The sequence below is a fragment of the Leguminivora glycinivorella genome, chromosome 16 (genome assembly GCF_023078275.1).
Source record: "Leguminivora glycinivorella isolate SPB_JAAS2020 chromosome 16, LegGlyc_1.1, whole genome shotgun sequence".
In the NCBI taxonomy this organism is placed as follows: domain Eukaryota; kingdom Metazoa; phylum Arthropoda; class Insecta; order Lepidoptera; family Tortricidae; genus Leguminivora; species Leguminivora glycinivorella.
Window position 1 is genome coordinate 7,745,307 of NC_062986.1, and position 16,106 is coordinate 7,761,412.

Below are 16,106 nucleotides of genomic sequence, written 5' to 3' on the forward strand. Positions count from 1 at the left end.
AAAGTAGGTGAATCTAGTAATGAAGATCATTTACCACCTGTGGAACTACAGGAAGCAGTGATAAACACATTTTTTGCGTTGTAGTTTCCTCGCTATAGTGAGGGGAAAAGTTTTGTGTTACACACGGGTGCAAATGTATCTCGTGTATTGAAAAACTCGCTAAGTTCAGGATTCTATTCTCGAACCACTCGCTTCGCTCGTGGTTTAACTATAGAATCCTTTCACTTGCTCGTTTTTCAATTCCACACTCGGCGTTAAAATACAACTTTGCCCCCTTGTATAACAAATAACTATTACCGTTATCAAACTAGAATCTCAAATGACCCGTCTGAAGCTAGATTTAGTCAACAAGTCTAACATCTTGAATATTATTACACTTAATTACTTGCTCGACTGCTGTAGCTATACGACAGAATTGGCCACTTTGACCTTAGTACAGTCACCAACACAGCTGTGAATACAAAGTGTCAAAAATATATATACAGAACTTTATTGCATGTACATTAAGGTGTTTATAGATATCTTTGGCACTTTGTCTGTAATCACAGCTGTTTTGTTGACTGTACGTATAGTATGAATTTTCTGAGATGAACTTTTCGGTTTTGCCACAGAATATATAATAGTACAAGTTTTGCCCTAATCTGTTAAACAAAAGCCTTTGTTTCTATTATTCGCGGTGGTTAGCTCCCGTTTCCACAGCACGTGCTAAAGTCTCAGTGTAGTTAAAAAGCAACTATCATGATAGCAATAAGGTTCAAATTTATTAAACAGTTTGCAGTGTGCAGGTAACTTTTTTTGAAGATGACAAAACGTGTTATTTCCAAAAGGGCTGTTTATGGATTTGAACCTTATTGCTATCATGATAGTTGCTTTTTAACTACACTGAGACTATAGCACGTGCCGTTTAAACGGGAGCTAACCGCAGCGAATAATAGAAACAAAGGCATTTGTTTAACAGATTAGGGCAAAAGCGAAAAGTGCATCTCAGAAAATTCATACTATACATCTATATGTATAGTATGAATTTTCTGATTTTCTGAGTTGCACTTTTCGCGAAAATTTGATTGACCGACCGGGACGGTCAATCAAATTTTCACACTTCAAATTTCAAAAATGGGCCAATTGTCTTCATAAAACCAGGGGCGGCTCACTCCGCGATTTTATCGCCGTGCTACAAGTACATGCCGGCGGCCGCGAGTTCGCGGTAGGGAATGCAGAACCGGTACCAGTCCCAGAACCGGGACTGAGATTTCCGGTACTGGGAAAGAACCGGGAAATCCCGGTTCTTCGGTACTTTTCGGTACTGAGGGTTTATTAGTACATTTGTTGTAAAATTATGAATAAAACATAAAATGGAAGTCGTCGATAAGTTTTGCTACCTTAGGTCCACCGTATCCAACAATCTCTCGCTTGATGCAGAAATTGTTGGATACGTATCGGCCAAGCGGTGACCATGTTCGGGAGGCTACGTTCAAGAGTATGGTGTAACAAACATCTCATTATATTTTATTATTATTAAGAGCCTGCGATGTCCCACTGCTGGGCAAAGGCCTCCCCCCGCTTTTTCCATTCCTCCCGGTTTTGTGCAGTCCTCGGCCATTCTTTCAAAAAGGAGTCCAACTCGTTGCGCCATCGCATACGTGGTCTGCCGGGTCCCCGTTTTGGCCTGGGCTGCCACTCTGTGGTAATCTTGGCCCATAGCTCGTTCGGCATTCGGCAGACATGACCGGCCCAGTCCCACTTCAGCTTTGCCGCTTTCCTAACTACGTCGACTATTTTTGTTTTGGAGCGCAGCGTGGTGTCCCATGTCCATGAGTTTTCGCTTAAGTGACAGTGGCAAATCGCCTTTCATGAGATGTTTCATGGACCAATAGCTTCTCCAGGCGTTTTCAGTCCGTCTTTCGACTTCTTTCTCTTGTCACGCCTGGAAAGAAATTAGTTGGCCCAAGTAGATGTACTCCTGGACATATGCAACCGATTCTCCGTTTATCTCAATTCTACATGCGGTGCTATTATTGGTCATGAACTTGGTGTTCGACATGTTCATCTGAAGTCCAACCTCGAGTCGAGGCTTGGCTTGGAGGCGAACAGGCCCCTATCTCCCCAACTCGGCATAAGCTTCTGGAAGACTTGTTCAAGTGTGTTGGTAAACAGTTTTGGCGATTGACTGTAGTTTTATGGCGGCTGTACTATTTTGATAAATGGCGGTTATGAGCTGAATGTAACTGGGATCTATATCTTGATTGCGTAAAGCTGTGAAAATGGAATTGTGATGAAGACTGTCGAAAGCTTTAGAGTAATCGACAAATGCGATATAAACTGGGATTTTGTATTCTTGGCAATTTTTCGATAATTTGATTAAGGACTTGTAGGTGGTCGGTGGTGGTGGGCAGAATCCAGCCTGTTCGGGCGGTTGGTGCCGATCGAGTGATCCCGAGATACAACTGACAGGAGACAAAACTGATAGGACGGTAGTTTCCTATATCAGACTTGTCTCCTTCTTATGAAGGAGAATGATGTTGGAGTGGTACATTTTTTGTGGAAAAGTTTGAGTGGTTATTATAGTATTAAATAGTTTGGTGATATACGGGATCAAAGTATGTTCTCCTACTTTCAGTGCTTCGGTGGTGATTCCATCCTCGCCAGGGCTTTTCCCGTACTTCATTTTTTGAAGAGCCATAATTATGTACTTCGTGTTCCGTAACTGGCGGGATAGCTTTGTAGCTTTCTTCTAAATCAGGCACAGGCTGTGGATGTGTGGGAGATTCGGAGTAAAGGGTTTTGTAGAATTTGGTGGCTATTGTTATAATTTTATTCCGGTCGCCTATTAGGACCAAAATTACAGTATACCAGACTGCTTTCTAAGCATACTTTCAAAAACCTGGACGACATGTGCAAGAAATCATTACAGACCTCAACTAATTCTAACATTAGCAAAGTTAGTTTGGTTTACCCTCTAAGTATAACCGACGCCGAGGTCCCGATCATAGCCGATGAATACCGAGCGGGACGAGTCTAACGCGTTTGAAACTATTTTCATTACATTTGTACAGCATTAAATGGATATTCCGTCGTTTACTTTCAAATTTTTGAAGTGATTAAATGCGTTTTAGTTTGTAATCTTTGTCCATTTTTCAGTACCGAAAAGTACCGAAGAACCGGGATTTTATAACATCAGTACCGGTACCCAAAGAGTTCAAAAATCCCGGGATTTCCCGGTACTTTCAGTACCGGGAATTCCCGGGAGCATTCCCTAGTTCGCGGCCTAATCAGGGGTGGCGCGCGTTCTCACGGAACGCACGTTCGCACTTTCTATTGTTATTTTACGTCGCGAATTTTTTTTTAAGGTTCGTATGCGATGTCCGCGTGTGGAATGGCTAACAATGCTAAGTTAACACTTTCGAAACCGGGCTCTACGCGGCGCTACGACATTTTCGCTACATACGGGGAAACCCATGTAATCGGCTACGCTTCTACGAGCGGTGTACCCGACAGTCGGGTTCTTGGTAGCGAAAGTGTTAAATAGACATCATGAATAAAATATGTACCATAGGACATTCTTACACAGATCTACTATTGATTAAGTCCCACGGAAAAGTTCAATAAGGCTTGTGATGTTGGAACTTAAACCAAAATACTGTATATATACCTAGAAAGTACCCAAGACTTAAATATAATAGTATAAAATTTTATCTGAGTAATTAATTCGTTTTAATCCATAGGCAACCCTATCATCCGACGCTGCGCACGTGCGGCTGGTTTCTTTGTAAAAATTGTGTAGGCATTTAAAAAGGCGGCATTTCGTGAACTTCAAAGCAGTGGGCCTTCTGTACTTGTACTATTATATATTCTGTGATAAAACGCTTGCCTGCCTAAACCTTGACGTTGTCGGAATCATCAACAAGCCACATTTAAAAATTGATTAAAAAAATGTAAGAATCAATGTAAAAATAGAAACATAATAATCCATTTCATCATCAAAGAGAACACGGTACAATAGAGTTGTTGCGACCTTCTGGGGACAGCGGGGAACGGTAATAGCACAAGGCCGCGTTGCACCGAGGACTCATTTCCCCTACTACCCTTTATTCTCCCCTTTGTGTTCTCATTGCTTTTAGCTTGGATATGTGTTTGACACTTGTGAAACACAATTTTATGTGGTCCGAAAAAATATTACTAGAGACAACTCTCCTCTAACTGATGAACCAATTCGAACTTTAAGATACGTTACATACAGGGTGTCCCAGAAGTACCACGTCACAGTGACACCAGAGGTAGGGCAGCTCAAGAGGACCCTAACCAACCTAACATGACCTCAGTAAAATGTTCACCGTTTTCGAGTTATTTCCAAAATAAGTTTTTTTTTCAGAATCGGCTTTCGCGTTACATTTTTAGTTCTAGCTTCCAATTTTAATCTTTTAGAAGTTATTTTTGGTGTGTATCAAATCGTGAATAGTTAATTTTGACGCCATATATCTTATTTTGTAAGTAATTCATGATAAATGATAATAAAAGATCATTAGATTTGACAAACTACCACAAAAACGTTAATTTCCACTTTGACCACCTCAAATTTTTTTTTTATTATTAGTAATGATACAAACAAATGACGTCATTAAATTAAGCTTCTTATGCAGATTCAGAAAAGGTATTAGCTGTGGATACGATGTTTGTCTCGAGTTACCGAGCTCGGTTTATCGAGACCCATTTTCATGCATCTTCTATTAATGATTAGTATTTACCTAGTTAAACGACTTAAACGCAATTCATTGCAATTAGTGTAATGTACTTGGCAATTGAAATTTACTTTGACTGCAATATTTTTAATTACAAATGCTTCAGGCTATCACTTAACACAGCATTTTTAAAATGCAAAGGTACCTACATATAATTGTCGATAATATGCAGATTGAAAATCCAGTTTCAGTGACGATGCCGTCAAACCATTCTCGCATTTTGATAGTGTTGTTACCTACTTGTCTTTATATAAATATCATCACTCCTTACCTGCCGGTCGTATTATGCTTCCAATTTTAGTCATTTATTAGTCATTTATTTATTGCAACCATAGTGTAGTACAGATCTTAACAACTAGGTACATTCAGAGTCATATGGGCCCTGGCAGGGCATTGCAATGTCATACATTATGTTATTGAATTTTACTAATTATACATGCATAGGTATATTTATTAACAGTTCTAGTATTATACATTCAGTCACATTAGATATTTATAATTTAAGTTATACATCAATTGAATTATAGAAACATTGAATTCACGTTGTCACTTACATCTAACCTATATTTTATGTCAAATTATTATCATTTAAAAAGTCGTTTATTTTGTAAATAGGCCTTTTCTGTAAGCAGGTTTTTAAATTTACGTTTGAATAGATGGACTTTTGTCTCAGCTTTTATTCTTTCAGGAATTTTATTATAAATTTTTATAAATCTAACATATGGACTGTTACTGTGCATAGTTAAATTTGATTTTGGTAGGCCTAGTCTATTCTCATGTCGAGTTACCATTCTTCTATAGGGCGCATCTTTAATTTGGCGGAAAGAGTGCATGTCCCTAACGAATATGCCAACCTCCAAAATATAAATGGATGGAAGAGTGAGTAATTTATGTTCTTTCAAATAGGGCTTGCATGTTTATCCGTGCCACATATTCAAGAGAATGCGCAGGCACCTTTTCTGCAATATAAACAGGTCATCAGCATCTGTGCTTGCTCCCCACAAAATGACTCCGTAGCGGAGCCAGGCATAAGCGTGAGCGTAATATGCTGATAGGGCCGTTTCATAATTTGTATTACTCTTTAAAATTCCGAGCGCATAGGTAAATCTTGTTAATTTTGCCTGCCTTTTATCACTTACCTATGTGGATAAAATATCCGTCACGCTTTGGCTCCACGTGGAGAAGAACATGTCTTATCCACGTGGATAAGTGATAAAATTGGAAGCATAATACGCCGCTGGTCGTTTGAGTCGATCGTTACGTAGTAATATGAAAACTATACCGCCCTAGCTCCCCTATCCGATGCCCGTTCCAATGAAATTGCGGTACGAGCTCAATCGAACTGTTCCAGTTCCATGCCTATGCCTTTTATAGCGGTGTGATATCAAATCGGAATGTTTTATGGCACTTACAGTTCGCTGCATTTGAGCATTTCTTTTTTGGCAATTTTTTAATTTTGATTTTTTTAGGGAATTTTAGGTCAATTGTACTCAGAATCACGAGTATTTTCAATCTAACTGGGAGACAAAAAGTGTCTCAGAAATTCCATACATTTTTGTTACTTTTCTCTTTTGTTACCCCACACAACATGTATGGAAAATGGTAAGAAAATAAGAAAAACTCGTATGGGACAATTTTTTTAACTACTAGGATTGAAAAAGCTAGTGATTTTGAGTAGAAATTGCATTTTTTTTTCAAAAATATCACATTCATAAAAGTGGCAAAAAAAAATACTAATTTGCCCCAGTCGTATTTGTTGGTGTAAGGCCTGAGTGGAGGCTTGGAGCGGAGCGATGAGCGGGGCGGGCAGCGGTGCTGGCGAGCGTACGTCCTCTATGCAGCGTCGACACGGGGTACGTAGCCGAATCGTAGCACAAACGCTCACGAAACGAAACGCTCGTAGACTACCTTACGCGGCGTTTCGTTTTCGTTTCGCGTCGCAGAAATGCCATTCGGCTACGGGGCCTGGAGTGTCAGAACACTTCAATTGTGTCGCTTAACTCCAAAACTGGGTAAATCCATTCTGCTATAAGGTTGATTATCTTTCAGATCATATTGTATTTATTACATATTCAACCTTAAAGCAGAATGGATACCCAGGTTTGAAGTTAAGCGACACCATTTTTAATAACCGCCGACGCAAAAACGACGGAGTGTTATACGTTTGACGTGTCTGTCTGTATGTTTGTCTATCTGTCTGTCTGTCTGTGTGTGTGTCTGTCTGTGGCTTTGTAGCTCCCGAACGGATGAATTGATTTAGATTTAGTTTTTTTGTCTGAAAGCTGAGTTAGTCGGGAGTGTTCTTAGCCATGTTTCATGAAAATCGGTCTACTATGCCATTATGCGGACCAGTATGCGGACAAAGTTACCTACAGTAAACAATCGAAACGTCATAAACCCAGTCGTTACTCGAATAGGCGCTAATGGGTATGTTTAATTATTCATAGCCATTGATAAAACTATATGGCAATTGAAAAACTGTGAAGCTAAAAATAACAAACATCAAAAATTTACTTAGTGGTGGCCTGTCGGTCGATAATTTGGGAAAATTATATTTAACGTCAAACGAGTGATCGAACTGATTCTAATTTTAGTATTTAAGTCAATAGTATACTATAGATAAGTACGATATTGTTCGCAGGTTGTATCAGGGATCGGAACCCGTTCCCAAATACCATTTGATATCGTTCTTAAACCGTTACCTATAAATTTTGTTCAATGGGAACAAAATAATTTCGGTTACGGTTCTTATATCGTTCCCTAAAAGAACGGTTCATTATAAATTTTGTTCAGTGGGAACAAAATAATTTCGGTTTCGGTTCTTATTTCGTTCCCTCAAAGAACGGTTCCTTACAGTAACGTTTAAATGAACGAACAGAATTTTAGCGTTCCTAAAACCAATATTATTTCGTTCCGAGCCGCGCGGGAGTAGGTATAGCGACTGTAGCGAGCGCCGGAGCCGAGCGTTTTCGCCGACGCACGAGCCGCCTTTCGCTGTCTCTTTTTCACACGAAGTTGATTTATATTTCTGTTTCGGTTAGCCGGCCGGCCGCGGCCGGCAATGAAAGTGAAGGTAGGTTGTTTGTTTTGTTTACTTCATTTACTTGAGTTGCAACTTTCGGCGTATAAACAGTGAACGTGCAGTGTAGTTGGGGAGTTTATTGCAAAACCTAAAATTTTTTGACCAAAGCATGAAACTTGGCACAGTTGTTCCTTATATCAAAATAAGCCGATTAAGATCGGGAGCCTTCGGGAGCCTCCCCCTCTGGGGCCCGGGAGGGGGGGTCAAAGTACCGCTTCACCCGGCTTGGTTTGAAAAATTCTAACTTACCCCGTTTAGTTAATAGGTCATGTTTGGTATCGTTTTCGAGTAAATCAATAACGTAGAATTCGTTTTTAGTACTAAAATTATAATTTAATGGTAAATAAAATAAAAAAAATGAAATTTTCATCCATGATTTACAAATTCAAGTCATCATAAATGACAAACTGTTTGCTTTTTCTATAAATAAAAAATATGATATGAAAGCTTATTTAATATAGATTATAAAAAATATAACTTTTATCCACATTTACAAACGTTAAGTTCCACAAAAAAATTACTTTAAGACGCGCGGCGTCGGGACGCCGTGAGCGTAATTTTAAAATGCCTCTATTTTAAAAACTCTATTAGACCCCGTTTATCTATTAGGTCATGTTTGATATAGTTTTCGAGTAAATTAATAACAAAGAATTTATTTTTGGTACTATAATTATAATTTAATGGTAAATAAATTAAAAAAAAAATATTCATTTATGATTTGCAAACTCAAGTCAACAAAAATGTCAACTGTTTGCTTTTTCTTTAAATAAAAAATATGATGTAAAAGCCTATGCGTATGTCACCAAACACCAAGACAAGTTTGGTGGAAACTTTCTTCACGAACTGCTTGGTGTCTGATGACCATGGTCCAAATGTTTCAAATGCAATTGCCGCAAATATGTAGTTGTTTTTTAAAAATGCATATTTGCGCGTTTAAACTGGGCGTTTTGCAGCAGCAGTCCCTGGTTTCTGGGCCGAGCGTTAGACGTTGGACGGAGCCAAGGTATCCACACAGGTCACGCCCCACGCCAAGGGTCGTCCCAGAAACCAAGGCAAAAGCGAGCAACCATCAGGCCGCTTACCGTCTGCTGCTGACAAGCCGACAGGTTCGAGGGTTGTCGGTATGTTCGATGTGCCGAGAGCCTTGCGGATTAAATCGTTAAGTGCAGCGTGTCACAAAATTCGGCCAGCACTAGACTGGCAGTGGAGTCCGTGGTGTCCTAATGCGTCGGCAGCAAGGGTGTGGTTGGCATGTCTTTAGCCCCAGTTAACCGGGCATATAACCATAATCGGTCGCCGTTCCTACGCAAATCCTCCTACGCAAATCCTTTGTGTACACACAGGTCTTCGGGTCTCAATGCTTAGTCGCAGTACGGTCGACGTTTAGTCGCGGCGACCCAAATGGGGACGATTGGTAACAGGCACAAATGGTCACAGAAGTGACAGAAGTGTGCACTACGCGTGCACACATTGTTACCGTTTGGCGACTACTTTCCAAAATCATTCGTTCATTTCATTCTTTTCAAATGGCGACTGTCAGAGACGTCAAAGTAAAAAAGAAATAAAATCATTTGACATTAAAATGTAATGGCGTAAGAATTTGTTAAAGATAAATATTGTTTGCATTTGTAATATAATGTGGGCTAATTACCATGGCCAATTAAATTGCTCGAGTGATTTCATAAAATAAGTCTAAATTTATCAACGCGCCATCAATTTACCTCAGTTTAACCAGTAATAATATTATTGACTACTCGGTGTTTGCGTGTTATGTATATTGATTGGTGAAGTTTTAGTGCTCCGGTGCATATACTATACTGAAATAATAAAAATAATGCCTAGAAAACCAATAAAGTTGTTAAAATATGGATTAAGACGGTAATATTCCATGTAAAAAACAGTCGCCAAACGGTCACCAAACGGTCGACAAACGGTCGCAAAATGGTCGCAGCGTACACGCGTGACCGAAAGCAGTGAATATTTATTATATTTTCAAAATGGCTTCATGTATCATTTTTTTCCAGGTATCCTCAAACTTTATAAACAATTAAATATGCCGTCGTACTCAGTTGCCCTCACTAAAGAAGATTAAAAAAAAATTGTAACGTGCGTATCGAGCTGCTGGGTTGTAAAGGATCGGGGATCATATTATTATGGTCTTCTATAGAGCAACTAGTATTTTGCGGCATTTCACAATTGACACTTGTTGAAGTAGTCGTCATTAATATTACTATCAACATTAATTTCAGCGATCTGTACTTCTTAAGTCAAGATTTTTGTATAGATAAGTGTCTACAAATTTGTAATGTTAAAGAGACATAAATAAAACGTAGTAGAGTAAATAATGTGTTTTTTTTGTAACCCAAACAAAATACTTCTAGATACGAGTGCGGAAAAGAGGAAAATCGATACGAGTAGCGATAAATTAATACACGAACGAAGGGAGTATTTTACTTCGACACGAGTTGTGAATGTCCTTTTCGCACGTGTATCGTACGACGATTTTCAGTACCTAAATCTAAGCTAAGAGTTTCGAGCAGACAAGAAATGAATCATTGCTTGATTTGCTCGCACTACTGCGTTAGAAAAAGCAGCATCTGTACTGAAAAAAAAACTATCATTGCGCAACAGAAATTCTATTAATATCAAAGTAAATACTCTATTTCATTTGATTCCTACTTTTATTGTGTAAAGCAACACTACACTTCATTTTTATCAATAAGAATTAAAAATTATATATTTAATACATTAAGTAATTATAAAGTGCTTATCTATTTGTATTATCATTCTGCACTTTTCTTAACTTTCCCACATTTCTATAAAATGTCGAAGAGTGCTTAAATGGTCGTCGTCGTTTATTATTATTTAATTCGCTCATATTTAAATGATTCAAAGCAACCAGTCCACAACTTCACAAGACAGTTTGAGAAACCTTCGTATTTCAGATTGTCATTTGCGGGTACAGTGGTTTAGGAGCAGTTCGGTAATCAGACCTACACATGTGTGTACAAATTCTGTCAATGTCACTGTCAGAAACCGTTCTGACAGTGACAATGACAGCCACAAATTCGTCCACATGTTGTTACCGTTATGTGTGCAAACGTCGACTAATAAAGTGTCGTTAAAAGTCATTCTGACAGTGACATTGACAGCCACAAATTCGTACACATTTTGTTACTGTAACGAGTGCACACGACGACTACATTTTGTTATTGTATCAATACGGTCGCATTGTTTGCACGACGTTACCACGCGTTATGTCACATTTGACAGTTAGTTACTGATTTGAAGATTTTGCGACTGAAATGGTTGTATGGGCGGTTAAATACGTGCCATAATTTTGTATGATACGTAACGTAAGTGGGTAATACTGAAGGTTACGTGATCCACCAAAAAGTTGTAATTTGATAGTTGTAGAATCTAAAATGATAATGCACATATTGTTTCAGACCAAGTCGTTGCGCAACGGTGAATGAGTGGTCGAAGTACCTATCTCTTTAGGTACCAGAAAAGATCGACAATTGGAGAACATACCTCCTTCAGAGGCTGCCTATCAGCATATACTGCGCACAGTGTACCAGGGGCCCATTTCTCGAAGCTACAAGTTACAATTTACAAGTGGTTTTCAATGTCTAATATGACAAGTTGGAAAGAGACTTCCGCTTGTAACTTGTAACTTTCAGTTTTGAGAAATGGGACTCAGGGCGTTCTTGTTTGGAGTCAGGCGTTGATGCCACACCAAAATTTGCCAAGTCCGTCTTCTTGGGGATGGAAGGAAGAAGGAGACGAATGGGTACCACACTGGTCAGACAACACTGAAGTGGCCAGTATATGCTTAGAAGAGTTAGAAGTTACAAGATGTAAATGTAAATCAGGTTGCAAAAACCGATGCAACTGCAAAAAGAGGGTAGAGCCCTCTTTATGCAGTTGCATATGTACCCAGCTATGTCTCTGTGAAGGGAATGTATAGTATGAGTAATCTGTCAATTAGGACACCACAAACTAAACTATAAGTGCTAACTTTTCAGTGTTGGATACTCTATGGCAGTTCCGACTCAATTATAATAAGCTCATTATAATTGACTTTAGTTAACTATAATAATTTCAAAAATAGAACTTCATACAATTTCTATACTAATTTGCAGTACCTGGCAAATTTTCCTGCATCTGAAACACATTTTTTTTATCTGTCGCGTTGTCGGCCAATCAGAGACGGTTATTACAATTGGTTGCTAGGTAATTCGATGTTGATACAACGGTGAAAGACTCTATTGACATTAATTTTAACTTGCATGAATGATGATATTTCCATTGATGATGAAGATGATGACTCGTAGAAAAAGTATTGTATACAATAGTGATATAATTAAACTTTTCACTCTCGTACCGTACTACACATGGTACTCGACTGAAAAGTTTTGTATTATATCACGATTGTATAAAATACTATTATATAAATTTCTTTCAGGATTCACTACAATGAATAAATAACAGGTACAGTCGGTCTTTAGAGTGTGTGGTCCGACCCGAGTGTTGCCGTTGTCGACACCGGAGTCCATAATAATGAATCTTTTTCTATTTATGCATTAACACACCTCTGACACTGGAGATCAAATATATGAAAGAGGCGCGTTCCCCGCACACAGTCTAAGCTCGCGTAGGTGAACGCGTACTATCCTTTGTGAATAGGCTTTAATATCATATTTTTATATTTATAGAAAAAGCAAACCGTTTGACATTTATGGTGACTTGAATTTGTAACTCACAGAAGAAAATTAAAAAAAAAATTTTTTTTTTAATTTCACATAACATTAAATGGTCATTTTAGTACCAAAACTAAATTCTACGTTATTTATTTACTCGAAAACGATACTAAACATGACCTAATAGCTAAACGGGTTCTAATAGAGTTTTTTAAAATAAAGGCATTTTAAAATTACGCTCGCAGCGTCCCGACGCCGCGCGGCTTAAAGTTTTTTTTATGAAACTTAACGTTAGTAAAGGTGGGTAAAAGTTATATTTTTCATAATCTATATTAAATAGGCTTTCATATCATATTTTTTATTTGTAGAAAAAGCAAACAGTTTGACATTTATGATGACTTGAATTTGTAAATCATAGATGAAAATTTCAAACTTTTCATTTTTTTATTTTATTTACCATTAAATTATAATTTTAGTACCAAAAATGAATTCTATGTTATTGATTTACTCGAAAACGATACCAAACATGACCTATGAACTAAACGGGGTATGTTAGAATTTTTCAAAGCAAGCCGGGTGAAGCGGTACTTTGACCCCCCCTCCCGAGCCCCAGGGGGAGGCTCCTGAAGGCTCCCGATCTTAATCGGCTTATTTTGATATAAGGAACAACTGTGCCAAGTTTCATGCTTTGGTCAAGAAAAAAGGTTTGGCCTCTTTTTGTCGATAAACGTCCCCACTAAGTGATAGTGTATGCTGGATATTGAAACTATTGAAAGTGATAACGTGAACATAATAACATTAAGATGGGAAGGAAGAAACAGCATAGAATATACACCATGTATATGTATGACGAGGCTACAAAAAAATCAAAATGTTTAATGGAAAACTGTGACATAAACATAAGTTTGTTTTTTTTTACTTTGAGCTATTGAGCTAGGTTTGGATAACTTTACATTAATATTAAATAATAACTTGTCAATGTTAACCTGATAAACATAACAGTCCCAAACTATGTGTACGTTGTACGTAATTTGTGTATGCTTATAGCGTAACTAGCGAATAAGTGTAGGTACATATACAACCTTGGAGGACTAAACATTTATTTTATTGTCACCATACCAACTGGTAAAGGCTCTCTTGATTTTCTTTCTTTCTTCTTTCAGAGCTTGTGTATGTTTTTAAAGGTTTCATTTTGTAAGTCTTTCTTCTTCGATGTCAATATTAGAGATGTGTTTCATCACTCATCAGGACAGGAATGACACACTTTTATATGAACTAGGTATAAATATACGTATCGTTTTTAGGGTTCCCTAGTAAACAATAGACGGCCAAGCAAATTTTGTCACTAAAAAGGGCGGCAAATTTTAAAATTGTAGAGCTCACCGGCCAATTGTCTTCATAAAGCCTGTCTACTTAAAGTTTCACGTTAACGGAATCATTAAAGGATTAAGACGATACAGGAGGCAAGCACGAATTCAGATTTTTAGGTCTTTATCGCCGTCGCGCTGACGGGGGCGGAACACACAGAGAGGCCCTGTATAGTTGTGTGTGCGCGTGGCGCACCGCACGCACACAGACGCGTACGCCGGCGGCGCAAGTACTCGCGCTCGAGCCGACCGACCGGCGCCCGCAATCGCTCTCTATCTATATTTTTCTAGTTTTGGACTTCTGATTTGCGTATAGTTTTGGACTCCGTGAAGTATACTCGTACTGATTTGAATAGAATGCAAATTTGTCATATTTTAGGTATTCTAAATATTATTCCTTACCTTATACATAATGTAATTATCTTAAAAGGAATCATGATACCGAAATAAAGTTATTCGGTATGTAAAAAACTAAAGCCTTTTCGATGTCCCTGCAAGCATACCTATAGCTCTGGAACCCCACTCTGGACGGACGGTTAAGGCAAACAAGTAGGTTCTTATTATTTAGGATTATACCGTTTGATAACATATGTACGACGCCGACGATATGAAAAATACTAAATGTCGCTCATATGATATGTTATTTTATTTTTATGTAATTTTGACTAAATTTGATTTTAATCAATTTAGATAATCTGATTGAGATATGTGATCTGATTGAGATGTTACGTAATACTGATGATATTTACATCGAATATGTCGTATGTTAGACCAGCTTCTCCCTGTTTAGATATCAGATTGCATTGACGAGGTTTTCATTGCCGATTTATTCAAATGCTAAATGCTTCACTGCTACTGTGGATTCAGCGATCCAAAAAGAACATTGGAATTTTCCAAACACCATTCAGCCTTGTTCTTTCTCACTTCCTATTTTTCATGTGCATGAGATCATTAACAAATATTCATGACAAAATAGATTAGTAGTGGTCATTCAAGGAGTAATATTTAATATTATTAATATTAATCGCTTTAATAACGTAAATGTATCAATTTTATCTTAAAATTCAACGTTTTTCACATGATTTTCTTAAATAATGCAATGGTATTTTTGTCTTAAACAATATTCGAATTATTCGTTTTATCCGAATTTCAACGTACAAAAAATCCGGATTTTAAAATTGGCGGATATCCGGATAAAACGAATATCCGGATTGCAAGCCCTAGTAGAACTGGAACTAATTAAGTACTATGGACAGGGACCTTTATTCTGAAAACGTCATAATTACTATTAGCAAGGATGATTCATATAGGATTGATAATGTTCATACTAAAAATCTTACCTGAATTTTTTAGCGCCACCTATTAAATAGTATCATAACTACACTGATGATGCCTACAAATATATTTTCTAGGGTTCCGTAGTCAACTAGGAACCCTTATCGCCATGTCTGTCTGTCCGTCCGTCCGTCCGCGGATAATCTCAGTGACCGTTAGCACTAGAAAGCTGAAATTTGGTGTCAATATGTATATCAATCACGCCAACAAAGTGCAAAAATAAAAAGTGGAAAAAAATATTTTATTAGGGTGCCCGCCCCCCCTACACGTAAAGTGGGGAGAGTTTTTTTTTTTATTTCAACCCTGACGTGTGATATACCTATTGTTGGATAGGTATTAAAAAATGAGTAGGGGTTTACTACTAACATTTTTTGATATTGTTATTTTTTTCGGAAATAATCGCTCGGAAATGTATGGGACATTTCAGAGGTAAACTTTTTTGTATGGGCTTTGTCAGTCCCGGTATATATCGTCCTTGCTATTAGGCAACTACTGAAATAATATTTGTGTGCTCTAATTCAATGTGCACCTCTAACGACTCTTACGCAGTGGCCATTGAGGCCAATCAATTAAAGGTGAGGAAACAGTCTCAGCTGTTGCCATTAGATTTCGTGAAAATAACATTGATCGCGTTGGATATGGTAAGTATGATTAAGAAACTAAAGCTTGACCAGAAATATATAACTATTGTCAGGAGTGCGCTGTTATTCTGATGTATGGAGTGACAGTTCAGTATAGTATGATGACTATGAAGAAAATAGTTTTAATGAAATTCCAGGTCAGGCTTTACATGTGTATAAAATAAAACAAAACTTATGAATCTTATGATATAATCTTTCCAGTAATTGCCTATATGTTTCCAGTAATTGCCACAAAAAAATTG

General features: G+C 37.8%; 1 protein-coding gene across 1 annotated transcript in view; it reads right to left on the reverse strand.

The window, feature by feature from the left end:
• The window catches only part of LOC125234381 (carbohydrate sulfotransferase 11), a 131,897-nt gene that overhangs the window by 37,044 nt on the left and 78,747 nt on the right, over window positions 1–16,106 (reverse strand).